Genomic DNA, 13979 nt, shown 5'->3' on the forward strand with positions numbered 1-13979 from the left:
TTTTGACCAACTCCTGAAGGTAAAGGGAAAGTAGAACCTTCATGAAGCACTTCCAAGGCAGAAAGGTCCCTAGCGCAAGGCATTGGCCTCTTAGTGGAGACCATCTAATGCGAAGGGTGGCAGAGTCTTCATCAAGCAACATCCCTCTGCAAACCATATGAAGCCTTCCCTCTGCTTCAGGGTTAAAAACCTTTATTGGGAACAGAGTTGAAGCGTAGTTGAGTTTTCTCTTGGTCAATGATTCAAGGGTTTCATGTTCTTTTATGAACAAAACAGGACTCTATTTTCATTCGAAAGCAGAATGTTCACGTGGCATCTACTTCAGATGATCAAACACACAAATCCATTCCCAGTTCGCCTTGCATAGCTTGGCACATAAGTCTATGGATTATCTCCCATTAAGTGGCAAAAGGACCCCTGTAATTCAAAGGATAAACCGTATACACCTCATCCCTCACCTCCTTTGTATACCTCAATTAGAATGAACATACTGCCACGATCCCCCAAGCCATAATGGTCACCCCACCTCTTTCTCAGCCCTTCATAGATGTAGCTTGCCCTAGGGCTCTCATCCCAGCCTCGCCAGGACATGAGTATCTATCACCTCCAGTAAAACACAGCAACTCCACCCTTTTCAATATCCTGTCTCCTCTCAACCGCCCTTTAAGAACAAACTACTTTCTAGCCTTCACGCTAACCCTGGGCAGGCTAGTTTCTCTGTTTTGGTGCTTATGGATCAAAACACCATGTTTCAGGGGACTCTGGGCCCAGAAAGGGAGATTAAGAAATAACTGCCAATCAGTGATTTGAAGTGGGAATATGAAAACGAGGACAAAGATTGGGCTCTTGCCAGGATAATGTGTGTATTGTTTTTGGATGGACGGCAGGATGTGCATGGGTGATGTAGGTTTATCTGGCACTCTCACGGCTGTGGCAGGATGCTTTCACTTTGACATAATCCTGGAGTGAATGGCCTCAGTTTTGTGCCCAGAGTTTGAAATGCATCCCTCAAACATTCCAAATGAAACAACCGCCCCTGTTGAGTAAAGCCCTTGCTGGTCTCAGATCGCTCTTGCCTCTATGGAGCAACTACAACTGTCTAAAATCCAGTCTTTCTTTCCAGAAGCCTAAAGAGAGCTTCCTTACACTAGGAGATTGCCAAAGCCTGACACTGAATGCCCTTGGGGATGGTAGAGCCTACTTCCCCCTCACACTTGTATAACTTTCTCATCACCAAAGCCATAAGCAGCGAGGGAAATGAAAGGGTGTAGTGAATGTCAGTGATCCTCCCCACCTCTCCTTTCAATTTTTACTCTCTGAACGCACAGCTTAAGCGACGGTATCCAAGAGAGGGATACAGAGAGGGAGAATGAGTAAGAAACCAAAAAGAAAGGGTTAGCAAGAAAGAAAAGAGGAACGAGGAAGGGCGAGAAAAAAGAGCAAGCGAGAAAAAAGAATGAATGAGAAAGAATAAAAGATCGAGGTAGAGAGACTATACCAGTGAGGGGTCTGCCTGCAGATACTGTGGGGAAGGAGGCCAGAGCTGCTTGCTTGGACTCTTTCCATCTAGGGACCTCTCTCACGGTTCTCTCTGCCTTAACTCAGTCAGCCATGTTTTCTTTCCAGGTCATCCTTTGAATTTTCCTTCAGCTTCTCATTCCCCATGTCCCTCTCTTCTAATCCACTTCCTTCCCAATCTCCCCTTTGGCTTTAATGCTTTGAAGAAGCCAAGTCGCACTATTAAGAATTCTACAGCACTGCACAATTTACTACAGATATGTATCAAAGTTGCTTGTATAGCATATCACTTAACGGAGGTGAAGTAGTTCTTGTCCTCATTGAATCAGTACAACAGGATCTGGGCTCCCACACCTTTTGGGAAAGTCTCAGCTAGTGGATGTCATTTTGTTGGAGGCTCCCAACCCAGTTTCCCACTTGTTGCTCAAAAATGGCAATCGAAATCCGCTAATTTAAGATCTATTTCTAACCACGGTTTCCTAGCAAAATCCCTGGAATGAGTGGCAACCGAACCCTCAACCAGTTTCAATCCGGCTTTTAAATTGGCATAATACTGCAACTGCTTTTTCTCCTTGATGGTCTTAGGATGACATCCAATGCGGACGGTGGCAACAACCTCTTCATGCTGGATCTCTCGCCCACTTTCAGCACCCTGCTGGACTCCGGTCCTTCTCTATGCTTAAGGCTTCTTGAGAAACCTCTTTTTGTCTTAAACAGGCTTTTGTTCTGACCCCTCCACTTTGGACATGGGCTTTGTGATGGGCAGCAAACTCTCCCCCGCCAAATGTAGACCATTTTAGAGATCTGCATTTCCCCATCTCAAGACTCGCTTTGCGTCACATTTAGTTAGAATCGAGAAGACTAGCCACGTAGAAGAACTTTGGGTACACTCAATGTACTAACCCTCACCCCCCACCCCCACTCCTACTGCCCTTGTACTGTACACTTCAACAGGCTAGCTAAACGACACACAACGAACATAACTAACACTCGCATACAACAATCATCCCAGGCACTGGACCTTACCCCTACGGACACAAGCCAGTGCACACAAGCATAACCGTAAATGCCAGCCACTGTACACATAAAAACACATAAAAATCACTTCCAACAGAACAGACATTCACTTACAACAAACATCCCAGGCATTGGGCCTCACCATTACAGATACACGCCAGTGCATGCAATCAACCCATCTGCAACCCAACACACATGCCAGTTTCTCCTGGTTCTGGACCTATCCCATCCCTCTACCATCACTAACCAACCCTGTCCCCTTTCTTGCAGAGACACGCGAGTGCCTGGAGACTGCCCCAGGGTGGTAGCGGTGCACAGTGTACATTAACATAACATCTCACAAGCCTCGCCACCCCCTCTTATCTCGTGCTCACCGTCTCTACCTGGGCCATCAGCAAGGCCAAGTACAGCAGGTCCAAGACTCTGCAGCCTTGCCAGCTTTCCACTGGATCTTGTAAGCAAACTATTTAGTTCCAAGGAGCCACCTTCATCCACAAAGCACTGTTCTAAACAAGCCTGGCCAGTCCTTTAGACCATTTCTAAAGGCAAGAATTAACCAACCTTGTCAACCACTTTGGTTTCTGCCCAAGTCAAGCTCCACTGCATTCCTTTTTGCAATCAAGTAACCCATGGCCCAGAGGTTTCTCTGCTCATTGAACCACCACCAAAGTCCCTTCTAGATTCAACGTCAAACCCTTGCACCTGAAACTCTGGAAAGGATTATCACAAATCTGGCCCTGTTATGCATGTAAACTGCCCTCCTACAAAGTAAACATCCTGATCTCCCAATCATTCCATACCGTCTTGGTCAAATGTTCGGAAGTTACCTCTATAGCATGCAGTACGTTATACATGATAACATTAGCTGAAGAGATACTACAGGGAATCAAGGGCTGTTCTCGGATATACATGTGACCTGTATTCACAGGTTTGGTTTCTGGCAGGACAGACTCAACCCTTTAAATTTCCCAGGTTCATAAATGGTGTACCAGTTAATTGGACAATAGCAGCAATTACTTCAGTGCTTAGAAGCGGGAGGAATCTGGCATGATGCACTACCTTGTATTTTATTTATTTAGAGAACAGGGATGCCAATTCTGATCAGAAATGACATGAATTATACATTAATAGATGGGGAAGGCATTCCCACGAAGGGTGCCTGTAAAATATCATGAAAATACGAACAAGTGTTGATCCAGTTTGAGGCTGCAAAAAAAGTGGGACATATACCAGGGACAAAACAAACAGAATTGTTGTTATAGGAAAACCTATTGCTTACAAAGGTAACATTAACCCAATGGGCAAGTGCGTCAAGAGGCGCGCTATTTAAATATACAAAATTACATTAAGTTTCAATAGTGAGAGTGGTGGGGTCAGGTAGGGAGGATGGGGAGGAGAGAGAGCAAGCTCGTTCTTTAACTAGTAAGTGAAGTTTAAGCTGAACTTTGAAGAGCTCCACAGTAGGGCTCAGTTTGACTGTTATTGGCAGTAGGCTCCAGGGGGGTAGGGAGAATGAACCAAAGTGAGAGGAGGTACAGGGAGGGTACGGGATGGTGAGTTTGAGTGCAGAGGGGGATTGGAGGGAACGACATGGTGAGTGAACCGAGATACAATCAGACAGGTACTGAGAGGCAAGACCATTGATCGCTTTCTAGAGTAGGAGAAGGAATTTGAAAAGAGAACAGTTGCACATGGAGAGCCAACTAGCATGATGTTGGTAGATAGAAGTGGGGGAGAATCTGGGCAGGTTGTAGAGAGTGTGGATAGCAAAGGTGAGCACTATGTCTAGAGGGAGGAAGGAGTAGAGAGGAAGGTCAAGGAGTGGAGTAGAGTAGAGCAGTGGTCAAGTTTGCTGAGCACAAGAGGGGAGTCTGGACCGTTTTGTGGCGTGTCTAGTAAACAAAGGACACATTTTACAAAAAGTGAGGAGAGTAATACGTGCAGCAGAGGCACAGCGGTAGTGATGAATGGTTGTAGTCCTAGGCCATCAAAGACGGATATTAACAGGATATCAAAATGTAAACATTGCAGCGGTTAACAGTAATAGACAAAGAAATAACACCAGGAAGAGCAAGAGTTGCTTAAGATGGTTTTAAAGAGTACATCTATACAACATTGGCAAGAAAAAAACATTAGAAGACGAAGCATGAACGGGAAAACCAGGTGTTGAGAAGGATCCCTACTAATAGATGTTCTGAACATAAATAACAGAAAGGTCATGGGCTTCCAGAACCCAAGGATTGATCTATGGCCATTGATAGATCTTTGATTTTGGGGAACCAGAAGAGGTACATTAGAGCTGGAAACAATCTCTTGAGTTTAGAACGCAAAGATGACATGCAGAGCACCTTAAACATCACTCCCTCATGCACCAGTAGCCAATGCAGGGAACAGAAGAGAGTCAGATCCTCCTTCTCTGTAAAGGATAATGAAAAGCCACAGCCAAGGAAGATTGTATTTCCATAGCCAAGATATGGAGAAATTCTAGCAGTGGCATCAGAAACTCCTGCTTTCACAGATCAAGAACTTTGAGATGTTGAAAGTAGAGCGAGACTACTACTTTAGGTTGAAAGGGAAAGAACCAACACATGTCCTCCTTCCATTCTTGACAACTTCTCTGCATTCAGGTGGAGCCTAGATCAGTGGAGCAGACAAATCTCACCAATGAGTGTATCCACTTCGAAATGGACCAGTTTCAATTCCAGGACATTATTATTTCCACCTACCCAACGCCCTTCAAACCAGTCTGCAGAAGGATCCATCTCACACAGATGAACCACATCCCATTGGCTCGCTGGAGAGAAAAAAAAAACAGTTTAAAAAAAAAAAATCTCTGAAAAATATACCGTTCCGAGAGAGTGAAAACTGGAGAATTTAGAGGAAGGTTTTTTGCTGTTGACTGAATGGGCTGATTTGCACAACCTGCCAGAAATATGTGCCAAAAAGCCAAAGCTTAACTCCAAAACATAATGGCAACCCAGGTGGTGGTGGTTTTGGTGGACCATGTGCTAGGATGGCAGAACAGTACTAAGCACCCGCTTCCAGGGTTCAGCCTGGGGATGAGGGGAAGGCAGTGGGAATAGGCACAATAAGCAAAAAAAAGGACTTGAGGACAGGGGGGAGGTGGGGAATATGTCTACCTATCCCTCCACACATACAACAGGGCTACAGTTAGGATGACACACTGAAGACCTCTAGAAAGACCATTGGTTAGGAGCAGAATGCACAGGAGAGTAACAAATTAAAGTTTAGGATTACATTGGTACTATTGCAAACCATAAAACAGGAAGCCAAACACAAAAATATCAAAAGCACATAGAAGCATAAACATTTATTAGCAAGGCACAGAATTACCTGAAATCAGAGAACTTTTGCAAGGTGGCCATGCTGCATCATATTAGATCTAGAGATACGCAAGTGAAGGAATGGGGGTAGAGTTCCTATGCGATTCCCCCAATAGTCAATGACAGTGACGAGTGGGGGAGGAATGCTGCATGTATCACAACAGTTTAAAGTGGGGATAAACGAAAGTTGATGACCACAAGACCTAAGGATGATACAAACCCTAGGATTTCAACCCAGTCTCACTATGATTCAGATGGGATAAAAGATAGTACGAGCTGCAATACCAAAACGACAGCCACTAAGCATCTGACCAGAGAGGATCAGATCACACAATCTTTAAAAAGGAAATTGACCATCCAACTCTAAGATAGCAGAAGCTGCCAATAAAACAATGCCATTGATCCTCATCCAGAACGAACCATCATCTTAAAGTGCAAGAGACTCAGAGGCCTGAAGTAAAGAGAGCAGAATGAGACGGCAAGTCAAATGCACAAATGCCAACCCACAGCAAGAAACCCATTACAAATAACCACATGGCATGTGGAGAGGATAAAAAAAAAACCTGGTTAAAAAAGACAAGACTCCTGATTTAGCGAGAAAAAGATGAAAGTAGTTAATTCAAAAGACTAACTTAAATGAAGATGAGAATGTACAATTGAGGAAGAGCCGGCAAGGGCAGTGCTGCAACAATGCCTCAATGAAAGTAAAGATGCTGCTATCCTGAGCCACCATAACAATCCCCTTCTGTTGGACAACCCAACATGGCAGACAGGGAGTTGGCACAAGACCAAAAGTAAGGCTTCCTGCCATACAGGAGCAAAGCTCTATATTTTTGATTCTTCCTAAGCTGGTATCGAAATATTTACCCTGATGAGTCCTCATTAATGTTGCTCCTAAGGGACACCAAGTACCCTGTTTCACTGTGTGACTCTCCCAGCACTGTGGGCCGTGCAGATTCCACTGGTGGCAGGATTTTTGTGACTGGTGGGAAACAGACTAGTAAGTAAATGCCGAGTTCATTGGGCAGACATCGTCCTGCGGAGAGAGTGAGAGGCATACATGTTTAGTCATTTAAAATCATGGTTACTACACTCCTCTGAGAGTAAAGACTACAGTGTTTAGAAGCAGGCATTAACTTTTTGTGAATAGTTACTGGAGTTAAAGCCTGAATCCGCACCTGAAAGAAAGACCACAAACGTTTAATGTGGTGCCTAGTGATCAGGCATCTCCCAAACGTTTAGAAGAATTCAGCTCTGTGGCTGGGAATGTATTAACTACTTCAACCAACAGTTCCAATATAGCATGAGGGTGTGCAACCTTACCTTTGTGAACCTGGGGACGGGACCTGCATTATAGAAGCTGTTCCACCAAAGAAGAACCGTGAGAAGCGCTGCTGGCTCTTGGACGCTTCCAAGAACTCCTGCAATCGAGACATACTAAAGGGATTTGCAGGAACCGGACTTCTGCAGACTACACTGGAGGGAGTCAAACACAGTGTGCCGTTCCCTTGTCAAAGTTTAGGCCATCACGGACATCCCGCCCACTACTCCCAGAATGCATTGCTCATAAGCCCATGCGCAGATCTGACACAGAGTTGGTGGGAGCACTAGTCATCAAATGCACCTGCAGATGCCCGTTTTTTCTAATTTTCTAAATGAAGTACAGAACCGAGCTACATCCTAGAAAAAAACCTAATGTAATGTTGGGACTCAGACGTTCATCTCCGACCTGAACTGACTGCACTGAGCACCGTCTCCATACAGCAGCCGGAGCTGCTCTTTCAATGAACCAGACCACTGCACTGTACCAAGGTCCAGGAGTAGTTTTTACCTTTGGAACTGCAGCATCATCAGTAGTTCCCACACAACCCACCTTGCTTGAAGACCTTCAGATGCACCAGAATCGCTGCTGAACCATAACACACCACCACCATAACCTCAACTCTAGGACACAAGAGACAATTGCCAGCAGTTGGAAATTGTCGAAGCTACTGAGGTTTCCTCTGAAAATGCATGCAGGAGGTTCCAAAGCAAGGTTCTATCTGTAACACTGGCTTGAACTTTAACCTTCTGTAGCGTACTTCCTCGTTGTGTACTGCATAGCATTAAGGACATTATTCTGCTAAGGCTATCACAAGCCTCTCCGTCTCCAGCACTTTCCTGTAAGACTGAATGCTGGTTGGTCCAAAACAAGTTCTATGGTACTACTAGGGGCCCACCGGTCAAGCTTGGTGCCCTAGTTACTGGTATTTAGTCGCACTTCTAGCCCACGTCTTAAGAGTCAACAAACAATCATCACACTGTATCTTATGCTGTGTTCCTTTAGTGCTTGAAGGTACATTTACAAAATCCAGAGGCCATTTTTGAGACTTGTTCATCTTTGCATTCAGGTACCTTTAGGTTTCCATTGCAGATGGTGGAAAATGAAGCTGCAAAACATACACTTTTTTCCTTGACATTTTCTTTAAAGGATTGACAGATTGGAGTGCTATATAACAAGTAACTAAATACAGTATGTGATCTTGCTCCTGCTCCCTATGATTTAATGTATTTATAACACGCACAAAGTTGAACCAAATCATATGGCGGCGCAGATAGTAATGAGAAGGCGATAACTACAAAGCATTAGTCAGAAGTAACAACTAGTCAAAAAAAGCCTTTGGTCAGTATTAGAAACAAGGCGTCTAATATTCTTATTATTTAAAGAGGAAAGTTTTCAGGGCTCTACGAAACTGCTGCAATGTTTCCAAAGACTTAATTTCTCGAGGGATGCTGTTCCAAAACATAGGGCTATAGACAGCAAACCTTCCGTCACCCCTTGTGACGCACCGAGATCGGGACATCCAACAGCAGTTGGTCTCTTGAGCATAACTGCCTATATGGTTGGTATCGACTAAGCTTGTCCACTAAGTAAGCTAGAGCATGTCCCTTTAAACTCTTATTTGTCAAGCAGGTGATCTTGAAATTGATCCCATCATCCACCGCCAAACAGTGTAAAGAACGGCGTGCAGTTGAGACATGATCCTATCTATTCAGACAGCAGATTCGTCTGACCGCTGCATTCTGAGCCTTTTGCAATCTCTGCCGTTGTTTTGCAGGAATTCCAGCAAGAAGACAGTTGCAGTAGTGTACGTGTGAATTCACCAGTGACCCTACACCAGCGTGGTCGTGGCTTGGAACATATGGCAACACTTGTCCCAGCATGCACAGGGAGTAAACTGCCTGAACCTTAGTGCTAACCTGACTTTCACTGCCAAGATTATTTTGCCAGATTGCCAGATATATTCAAGATTTCTTTATCCTGTGGGCAGATTTAAGATCAGTCCCCAGAAAATGGGAATCCTGAGGGCATTTTCCTGCAGTGAGAAGGTGTTTTGGCCAAAACAGGGAAACCTCAGTCTTAGCTGGATTTAATTGCAACTAATTTGCCAACATCCAATTGTTGACTTCCTCTAGACATTGATTAACCCCAAGAAAAGTATGTCTGGCATCCTCTATTATGAAAACCAGCAGGTCATCAGCATAAGAGTGGAATTGAATCTGATGACAACTCAGGATATTCATTAATGGCCGCAAATAAAGATTAAAAAGTAGAGGGGAAATAGGGGAGCCCTATGGAACCCCACAACCAATATAAATGGGGTCTGAAAGAAAAAAAAAAAATGTTCACTTACTGATGTCGATCTGACAAAAAAAAAGTCAAACCATTTCAAAGCACGGTCTGAGACTTAGCCAATCTCTTTCAAGCGACTGAGCAGAATGGAGTGATCCACCGTATCGAAAGCCGCAGAGCGATCGAGCATTATCAATAATTAGAGATCTCCATTATCCACGGCCTCCAACAAGTTATCCTGCACGGCCAAGAGGGCTGTCTCATTCCCAAACCTTGGTCTGAATTCCGACTGGAAAGGGTACAACAAGGACTCCCTTTCAACAAAACTCTGCGGTTGGTTGACAACAACCTTCTCCAGTAGTTTGCCTGGCCACGGAATGCCAGCAAACGGGCGGTAGTTCTACAGTGCAGATATGTCCAGATTCAACTTTTTCAAAAGTGGCACAATAACAGTTTTCTTAAGATCGGTGGGCACAGAGCTTTGCTCTAATGATTTGTTAATCAAATTGGTCATGAAGGGAGTGATCTCCAATGCTAAACATTTAGCTGTACAAGCTGGCAGTGGAAATGGAAATAAAAGATTGTTGGTGGTGTGTATAACCTATGTAATAATAACATTGATCTTATTTTGCACATTACAATGTGCATTTTGTCTCATGGCTAATGGCTCAGAATGGCAAATTCTTGTTATGTAACATACAACAATACTTTTGAGTATCAAATATTTGTGGGTCATGTCATCCACTAGAATATATTTCTGATGTCAATACTATCCACAGTGTCTCAATTCTATAACTGTCCTTGCATTGCATGCTATGTGGACCATTTAAATATACTGCAATGAAAAGATATTAGATTAGACAAGCACATCACAAAGAGGTTAAAGAGGGCAGGCACGCCTTCATCCGTCTTCTAGGAGAAACTGATAAAATATGTACCATTCACCCAGAAATGAAAGGCCACATATTACATAAAATATGTTTGGCTCGAATGATTTGGGTGAAGGAATAGTTATGCCACATGAAATGTAAATAATACTACTATGATCTAGTCCATGTTAGGTGGTGGTAGGGACGGACCCCTCTCAGCCAGGGGTGGGAGAAGTAACAGGGTTTATGCCAGAGCCAGCCCTACCCCAAAGGCTGGGTGTGGAAGTTGGGAAGGCTCCAGTCCCCAACCCTTCCCTCTGTACTTGGCTGCATGACAAAATATAAGGACTGTATCCCGCTGGGCCTGTGCAGCACCATTCTGGCTTGTGTCTTTGTCTTGTCGGATCTACCACATAAGCAACCATAATGTGATAGCCAGCAAGTTCCCAGAGAGAGATCATCCGAGCAAACAAGAGGTTGAAAAAAACTGTGCAGCAGCCTGAACAAAGCAAGCGCTATGCAACCCGCCTCTGCTGGGACACCATAGCGAGTCCTGCCGTGGTGCACTCCAGCCAAATCTACTCATCCTGATACAGGGACCCACACTAACACAACACCAGTGTGATTCAGAGCATGTAGCGTCCAGCAGGATCCATAGATCAAAGACATTATGCTCACATACAGGGCGGGAAGGGCTGCAGAGCAGAACCCACAAGAAAGCAGGCATCCATAATCAGCTGGGAGAATCTCGCCAATGTTCCCTGTAAGGTGCGCAGCTCGGTAGCCACCCACTTTTGTGAGAACGTGCAGTTGCACGCTGCAGCAGCCTATCAAAGACTGACTCCTCACTTGGATGTGGCAGTCCTGACCTCCGATGGCTTTGCCATTACTTCAGGATACCAGTTTAGCGTAGATTAACATAGGACCCCACTCTGTCCTATCCCATGCCTCATGCTTTTCAACTGCCTTTGCCATCATGAAATATGCAGCATGACTCATTCGTCGTTCCCGATTAATGGCAACTGGTTTTGGGGGAACAGATTATGGAACTAGCAATTGTATGTTGCAAGGTACCTTCACACCAGGAGTTGCTTCAAATCAGTAAGCAGCTAGTAAACGAATTGCAATCGATAGTCTCTTTGTACCACCTCTCACGGTTACAGCCCAATCCATTTAGCGTTGCCAAGTCAGCACTGTAAACCGTATTTACTAAATCAAAAATAACTGTTTGGCTTCAGGGTTTTCTTCCTGGATTTCTAAAAACAAGGAAGCATAACGAGATGCTTTCACCATTTCATTTAATTGAATGCAAGCCAATGCCATTTTAACATCGACTAGCAGTTCTTAATTTTAAGAAGGTGGATCCGAGTGTAGTAGAAGAGGACCAAGGCATATCTTTGGTGGTTGGGCATGTATTCTAAAAGGCCAATGAATTTGATCCCCATCTGCTGCCAAATAATTCCCATCCATTCCATCAATGACATATAGGCGGGGTGCATGTTATGACTTGTCGCTCTCAATGCAGGCAGAATAGGCTGTAATGTGTACCTCCATGTCACAGTCCATCACTGGACACCTGTACGGCTCTCAAAGTTGGCATTTCAATAGGGTAATGCCCAGGTGTCGTTCATGGGCTAGAGGTAGCAATGCTTTGATGAAGGTCACCGGTGGCATCAACTTTTCGTCCCTGTGCAAAAGGTAGCCCTATTCTGTAAGCTCAAGTTACTTTGCTGAAGGGGGATGTATCCCCGGGGGAAAGATCTTTCTCTGGCTGCCAGCCTTCTTTGGTGTATGAGGCAATGAGTTCTATGGTGTGGTCCTATTGGGTGCACTGTCCCCGGGTGTGATCAGAGATGCAGGCGGGGGAGGGGGGCTTTCTGAGTGCCTTTTCTGACTAGTGCTGCTTGTGGTAGGTAGAGGCAGTCTCGACAGGCAGTCCGCTTGTTTTTCGGCCATCACAGGACATATTAGACTTTTTGCAGCTTTGCTGGCAGTCTCAGCAGGGTTGTTTACGTGGTGCCGCCAGGGGTTAAACTATGTAGAAAAGGCTCATGGACTATGCACAGTGTGAATTGAGTAACAGAGGTTCGCATCCCGGATCCGCGATTAGAAACCAAACTCAGGTATGGTATTAGGCGCGTTAAATAAAATAAAAAAAATAAAAACAATTTCATTTCCTGACCCATATGTAGTTTCTGAAAACGATTCAAATGAGTTCAAAGTTCCAGAGAAGAACTTCCTCCCCCAGATTCCTTGTTCCAATACTAATTTGAAAAAGAATAATTGGGTTCCAAAAGAATTACTCTCTCCCCATGGTAAACTTCCCCAGGTTTTGTCTTCACCTTTTCCTACCACGTTACAAACCCTGAGGATGTGTGTCTTCCTATGGACTGCCTCTTCTTTATATACTTTCACAACAGTTGATAATCCCAAGGTCATGCCCCACCTTGAGCTTTCTAACCGACTTATTGCTCTCTATATCTTCACCTGCTACACCTCCCAGCCAGACTTTCTCTTTAAGGGTGGGTTTCACCAACCCATTCATGACTTGTTTTACAAATCCTTTTATTCTTTTAGCCGTTTTGCCTTTGGCCTCTCATTGCCTTTTCAAAGCGCTCAACTTTATTTGGCCCTCTGGTAACCCACTTGCGTTCTTCGGATTCACTGGGAGCTTCTGGAGCACCCTTGCTTCAGTTTTCTACCGACCACGGTATCTCTGTGGAGCAGCACCTGTTTGCTGGCAACCGGTAACCCTCTTATTCGCCCAAGGTCTACCGGGTGCCTCGCTCCCATCTGCATAAGCATATCGGCTTTGTGTGCGTCTGGTTAAACGCTGTACACTTGCGGTCTCTTTCTGTGGTGAGTTGTTCTCGCTGCTCTTTTTCTCTCAGCTGTGAACTGCCTGCATTCAGGCTTCTCCTCTCCTAGTTCGGATTCGCCTGCACATTGCCTGCCGTGGTGTGTTCTCCCTCAGCTCGGTAGTCAGCGGTATTGCGGTTCGTGCTGCCATTCAGAATCTGCAGCTCTCCTCTCTCCTTCTCCTGCTCCTTCTCCTTCTCACTGTCGGGTGTAGCTGGGCTGTATTTGAACTTCTCGCCTTGCTTATTCATCTTCCAAGGACTAAACCTCTGCGTCTGTCTTCCGGGCCTCATATTTTGGGGAGGAGCATAACTGCATGCCACCACGGCATGGGGAATAAGAGAACCATACCTGGAACGGAAGATGGGGCATGCGACTTTACCCAATGATGTTACATTTTCTCCCACAGAGTCACCTAGCCCCAGGTGGTCCTCCCTTGTATAGCCACCGCCAGGTCAGAATCAGTTAGCGGCTGCCATCACCCTGGCAACATGGGGGAGGCTGTCTAAAGGAAAGGAGTGATGACACCGTTGGATTCATCACAGCACTGAACACTTATATGGCTGGAAGGTCCATAGGGCCAGAGCATCAAGAATGTTTTTCTTGATGGTGTCAAAAGCGTTTCAGCTGTGTCCCGACCACTCCTAAGGAATCTGTGTGTTGCTGACTCCAATTATGGCACGGTGATCACATAGATCAATGTGCCCTGCATCCCACGGAGCCGTCTCCCCCACCCACTTACCTTTTTGTGGGTCTGAA

General features: G+C 45.0%; 1 protein-coding gene across 4 annotated transcripts in view; it reads right to left on the reverse strand.

Moving 5' to 3' along the window:
- Positions 1-13979, reverse strand: part of TJP3 (tight junction protein 3) — a 363200-nt gene that overhangs the window by 89141 nt on the left and 260080 nt on the right. The gene's annotated exons all lie outside the window — the stretch shown is intronic.

Source organism: Ambystoma mexicanum, chromosome 1p (genome assembly GCF_040938575.1).
Source record: "Ambystoma mexicanum isolate Mex_15411 chromosome 1p, UKY_AmexF1_1, whole genome shotgun sequence".
Classification (NCBI taxonomy): domain Eukaryota; kingdom Metazoa; phylum Chordata; class Amphibia; order Caudata; family Ambystomatidae; genus Ambystoma; species Ambystoma mexicanum.